The sequence below is a fragment of the Armigeres subalbatus genome, chromosome 2 (genome assembly GCF_024139115.2).
Source record: "Armigeres subalbatus isolate Guangzhou_Male chromosome 2, GZ_Asu_2, whole genome shotgun sequence".
Lineage (NCBI taxonomy): Eukaryota > Metazoa > Arthropoda > Insecta > Diptera > Culicidae > Armigeres > Armigeres subalbatus.
Genome location: NC_085140.1, coordinates 264,707,026 through 264,712,913, shown reverse-complemented (window position 1 = coordinate 264,712,913; position 5,888 = coordinate 264,707,026).

Sequence of the window (5,888 nt, the reverse complement as noted above, 5' to 3'; positions counted from 1 at the left end):
AACAGACGCTCGAGACCTTCTCACTCTAGCTGATGTCAGAAGGACAACAGTGCCCAGGCTGCACTACCAGCTAAGTACACAACCCTTAGCTGGCGGTCTTTTGTCATCGGACGACCCGTGGAAGCGTGAGATAGGGACTTGTGGGGACCAGAGCTCTGTTGGGCGCTGCTTCCTTGATGTCAACCCACCATTTTGCAGAATAAATACCTTTCACTAAACATTTCTCACTTACTCACTCACTTACCTATTTTCTCATTGATGAAAGTAAGTAGTTCGAAGTGAGACATCTTTCTTCCCACTTCTCAATGCTCACTTCTCACTGTAAAAAGTGAGAAATGCGAAGTGATTAGTAAGACGTCTTACTTTGCACTACTCACTTTTTACAGTGAGAATTTAGGAGTGAGAAGTGAAATAAGAGGTGGCTCACTTCTTACTGTGAAAAGCGAGTAGCGAGAGCGAAGTGAGAAGAGAGACACATCTCTTCTTACTTATCATTTATAACTTCTCGTATTCTCAATTTTTGCAGTAAGAAGTGATAAATGATGATTGACAAGTGAGAAGTGATACGGCAACTGTTCGGTCGTGGCGGGCTGTTTGACAAAATTACCTGTCTGGCATAATGACATGTTCGGCCAAACGACATATTCAGTCAAATGATCTATTCGGCTAAGCCTAATGGTTTTTTCGGCCTAGTGGTATTCGGCCAAATAGCTTTCGGCCGAATGAGTTACGGCCAAACGACCCTTCCCGTTATTTTACATATTATACCCTGCCATTACCAGATTTAGTAATAGATGCAATCATTTTTTGCTTCCAGAGTGCATCTCTCGTTCGTTCCATCAACCGTTTGAATATCCAAAAATATCTCCTATGAATGCAGTTATAAACGGTAGATTGTAGAGAAACGTGTCTCACATCAGTTTAACCAATAAGCAATACTCATATCTCACTCCAGTTACAAAGTGTTACAGATATGGAAATGAGAGTTTATCCTAGTTAAAACAATAATCCACGCACAATGTTGGGTTCAATTCGGCGTAGAATTGTGAATCGAAATATCCCATTTTGCCTTAGTTAACTTTCGGCTCGTTAGCTGGGTATCGCATCCGTAATGATTCCCAATTTAGGTGTGTGGCTAAACGATAGCACCTTGCGAATGTAGAGATTGCATGTGGGCTGAATGAAGTTCCAAATTTCACCAACATGGTTGACAACAGCCACAAGTACCTACCAGAAGAGCATGTCGTAGCAGCTTGTGCGATGAATGATGTTATTGCCTAACGACAGACCAGCTGGGAAAAGTTCCAATACGGTGCCAACCTTCTGACATTAAATTGTTCTCTATTTGGCAGCTTGCCTTTCCACAACAAGTTCTTGACGTGGTGACAAACATCTCATCCTGCTAATCATGAAGTACTGTCAACCAACTTGTCTTTCGGATGCCCTGGCTAAAGAATAGTTGCATATCTGTATCGTAGCCTTTGTGAGACGAACGACTGGCAATGTTAAGGACATTATTTGCAGCTCAACTATGATTCGGTTGGACCTATTTTCTGTTGAAAATGTTGTTAGGTGATAATTATGTTGGAACTTGTTGATGTACAGGATTATTGATCCACATCCATCCAAATTGACAATGACAATGAATCTACAGTAGCAAGAAAAGAGAAATACCTACGTTCGGTTTACTCAATAGGGCCCTCCTTAGCCGTGCAGTAAGACGCGCAGGCTACAAAGCAAGACCATGCTGAGGGTGGCTGGGTTCGATTCCCGGTGCCGGTCTAGGCAATTTTCGGATTGGAAATTGTCTCGACTTCCCTGGGCATAAAAGTATCATCGTGTTAGCCTCATGATATACGAATGCAAAAATGGTAGCTTGGCTTAGAAACCTCGCAGTTAATAACTGTGGAAGTGCTTAGTGAACACTAAGCTGCGAGGCGGCAATGTAAGGCGGGGATGTAATGCCAATGAAGAAGAAGAAGTTTACTCAATAGTAAAAGCGAGTTACTAATGGTTGCCCTCCTAGCTTCCCTTGACGAACTCGCTTTGTTGCACTGTAAAAAGTATTAAACCAAACTAGTTGGAGCCAGAATTTCTTCCACATGGAATCCGTATTATGTGATCATGTCTGTTTAGCATTTTTTTTTCTAAAATAAATATAAAGCTAACCAAACCTAATCTATCGAATCGCAATTTGAAAGAGATTAATGAGAAAATAATATCGAATAATGTTAAGAAGCAACCAGCGGATGTCAGATTTTCTGAAAATTTTGTGTGAGATTCTACTAACATCTTTAAAAGATCTAATATGGGTTTTGTGACATAATATTTGTATAATTGTTTAATGCAATTTCGCTGATGTCCAGTTCGTATACAGAATTCTGTTTAGATGCACAACATTTTTACATTTTCATGGATTCTTTCTGCGTTGTAGGATACTTTGATTTATGTCAATATTTATAGCATCAGTTTTTTAACATATAATTTCTTAACATTTCTTAAGAAATATATTTTTGTAAAGGTTCAGCGTCCTATAGGAGATTGAGCTCATTCCTGTTCAACAATAATCTAACCATTTCTTAATGCACTCTAATTAGCTAACTTTCCACATCCTTCAGGCGAAGGGCAAAGCTTCAATTAAAAGCATATTATTCAAAGTGATGTTGACTACCATCATTAAAGACAGCTTTCAACACTCATCACAATTTCATAAGCCGCTTTGCAGGAATAAACAACCAACCACTGTTTAAGCTGCCAACAAGTCAAAACTCAAACTTATTCTTTGCTTACGACATAATTACCCTCTGGCTTGAGTGGAAGCCATAGACAATCACCTTTTTCCAGGCTTGGACACAAGAATGCGGGACCGTCGTTAACAGAAGTATTTATTTTGGGATATCGTTCAAAGACCAAACAACCAGCGGCAGCCTCCCGCATGCCACGTTGATATCCTGCAGCTTTGTCAGCATTCTCCCGGGGTGGTGCTGAGCCGAACCCAATGAATACGAATGATTATAATAACGGCTGAAACAATGATGGGCCATTTGCCAAAAGCCTATCATTGTGTGGCAGCTGCTTGACGTTACAAGCAGGCCCTGATGGAACAATCTAAACTCATTAACACCCCAGAGCGTGGTGGTCGCTTTCGTGGACGTCTCTCAAATGGAAGTGACATCAACCCTAAGGAATTTGGAACGATAGTCATTGAAATATATTCAATGCCTTCCTCTCAAGGGGGTGATAGGTGAGATTGTCTTTTCGATTTCAATTAATTATAGCAAATAAACATTGTCATAAAGACGAGCACAATGAACCGCATAGCCTTCATTTCACGTAAATGGGCAAGGATTTTTTCAGGGATGTGCTCTCAAGAGAAGCACGTTTCAGATAAAGGCAATATCGTCAGGGTTATTGCAGATATCTCCGTCTGCGTTCTTAATCACGCCGTAGGCTCGAAATTTATTGGAAGCGACCAGGGTTTGCAGAAATCGCTCTCAATAGATAACGAACAACGATAAAAGGAAGGCAAACACTGTTCCGAATCATAACAAGTCATGGAAACAAATTTATCAAACTTGTATACAAGTGCGAAAAAACAGAATCGGGTAGGTAGGTCTCACCGTCCCAGTGCTGTGTTTGGGGTTGGTTAAGAGAACTTCCAAAATCCTAATGCGGGCAAGTACAATTGGGCTTATTCTACGAGTGGAGTGACGTGAGATTGTTCGAATGACGTGAGAAGAGTCGTATAGCCCCATTTGAATAACATGGTCACCTCACGTGAGAATTGCTAAAATTGACTCACCTCACGTCACTCGACTCGTAGAATAAGCCCAAATATTTTTCGAACTATACGTGTCCTGAAATATCATCGTCCTACAGCCATACTAGCTGTAACCCAATAGTCACCGAGTCACCGTTTAACTCCAGTTTAATAAACCATCGTTAGAAACTGGGATGCACGACCGCCCAAAGTCTCTTGAAAGCCTCGGACCCTCCCTTCACAGTCGAGCCATACATCCGTCCCGGTCTTATGTTTGGGGTCGGTGAAGAGGTCTTCCAAAATCCAAATTCGGGCAAGTACACTCTTTTCTCGAACTTTTCGTGTCTTGAAACATCTTCGACTTCCAGTCAACAGTCTCCAGACGAATCGAACCAAGCGTTTTGCATCGAGTCACCGGGACGCAGACCTGCCACAAGCTCTATGGAAGCCTCTAAGCCACCCATCGCAGTCGAGCCCTTCCCGTCAACGATCTACAGCCGTCCTGGTCCTGCATATGGTGTTGGTCCGCCGCAGAAGCCACATGAACAACTGCTGCTTTACTAGCAAAATGTAGGCGGAATTAATTCCACGGTCGAGGACTACCGCCTTGTAGTGTCTGATCAGTGCTTCGATATCATCGTTCTCGTTGAGACTTGGCTGAATGATGTCACGCTTTCCAGTCAGATATTTGGTCCTGTTTACGAGGTATTTCGTTGTGATCGAAATTCAAACAACAGTCGTAAATCCGTAGGGGGCGGAGTACTGATAGCCGTGAATTCCAGTCTTAAATCAAAAACTGTCGTTAACACTTCGTGGGATTGCCTTGAACAGGTTTGGATAACGATCGAGCTTAGAGACCGGAAGCTGTATTTGTGCGCGCTATATGTTCCGCCCGACAAGGTTCTGATATGGGATATGTTGAAACCCATTCGCTTTTCTATATTCTAGAAATAGCAACTGCTCTCGATGAAATTATAGTTCTTGGGGACTACACACTACCGAGCATAACGTGGATCAGTTCACCTAATGGCTATCTTTATCCGGACACTGATCACTCTTCTTTACACAACGGAGCGGTGAAGCTTCTCGACAGCACTAGTTCAAGTTAATTCCATCGCCAACGAGAATAATCGTCGTCTTGACCTCTGCTTCATTAGCGATCAAAGCACAGCTATATCTTCATCGATTGCACCTGCGCCACTAGTCAAATCAGTGGCACATCACCCGCCGCTGCTCGTCATGGTAAACCGCGGTTTGAAGCATGATTTCAACGACTCTCATGAATCCATATCCTTCAATTTTCGCAAAGCCAACCATCGTAATATCGCTGAGCTACTGTCTTCTATCGATTGGCATAACATTCTGGATCTAGAAGATGTGAATATCGCAGCGCAAACATTTTCCAACGCTTTGGCGTATGTTGATCAACACGTGCCGAAGAAAGTCGGTCGTAAGGTAGTCAGTCCTTCATTGTACTCGAGCTTGCTGCGAAGATTGAAAACTACTAAAAGAGCTGCTTTGAGGCAGTTTACCAAGCATCGTTCGGTCTCATTTCGGAACCATTATGTTAGGCTCAACTATGAGTACAAGCGAGCCAGTAAGGTGTTACTCTCAACATCAGCTTAATATCCAACGCAACCTCAAGTCGCATCCTAAACGCTTCTGGCAATATGTCAAGGAATCTGTATGACCTTCATCCATGACCCAAGCAGCACAACCCAAGTAACATTTTAAGATTTATCATGCTCTATAAGAGGTTTTCATGACCAGTTGCTAATAAAACTAGTAACTCCACCAAAACATCTTCATAACATCATTAAGATAGCCTTCCGGCCTAATGGACCAATCTAGAAGATGTTATTAAAACCGTATTAAGAGTAGTAATAAAACTGCAATAAAACATTGTATTGAATTTGTTGATACTCTATAAGAGGTTGTCGTGACCATCATAAGAGTAACAATAAAACTGTTTCAATTTCATATTATGGATTATGTTTATTGTCATTCTATTGTCTTTGTTTTCACTAGATAACAATGTCCCCTATGTAAATCTGATATGTTGAATATAATCCTTCTGATTTTACTTGTAATGGTTGATGTTGAAAATGAAATACTTGAAGTGTTTCAT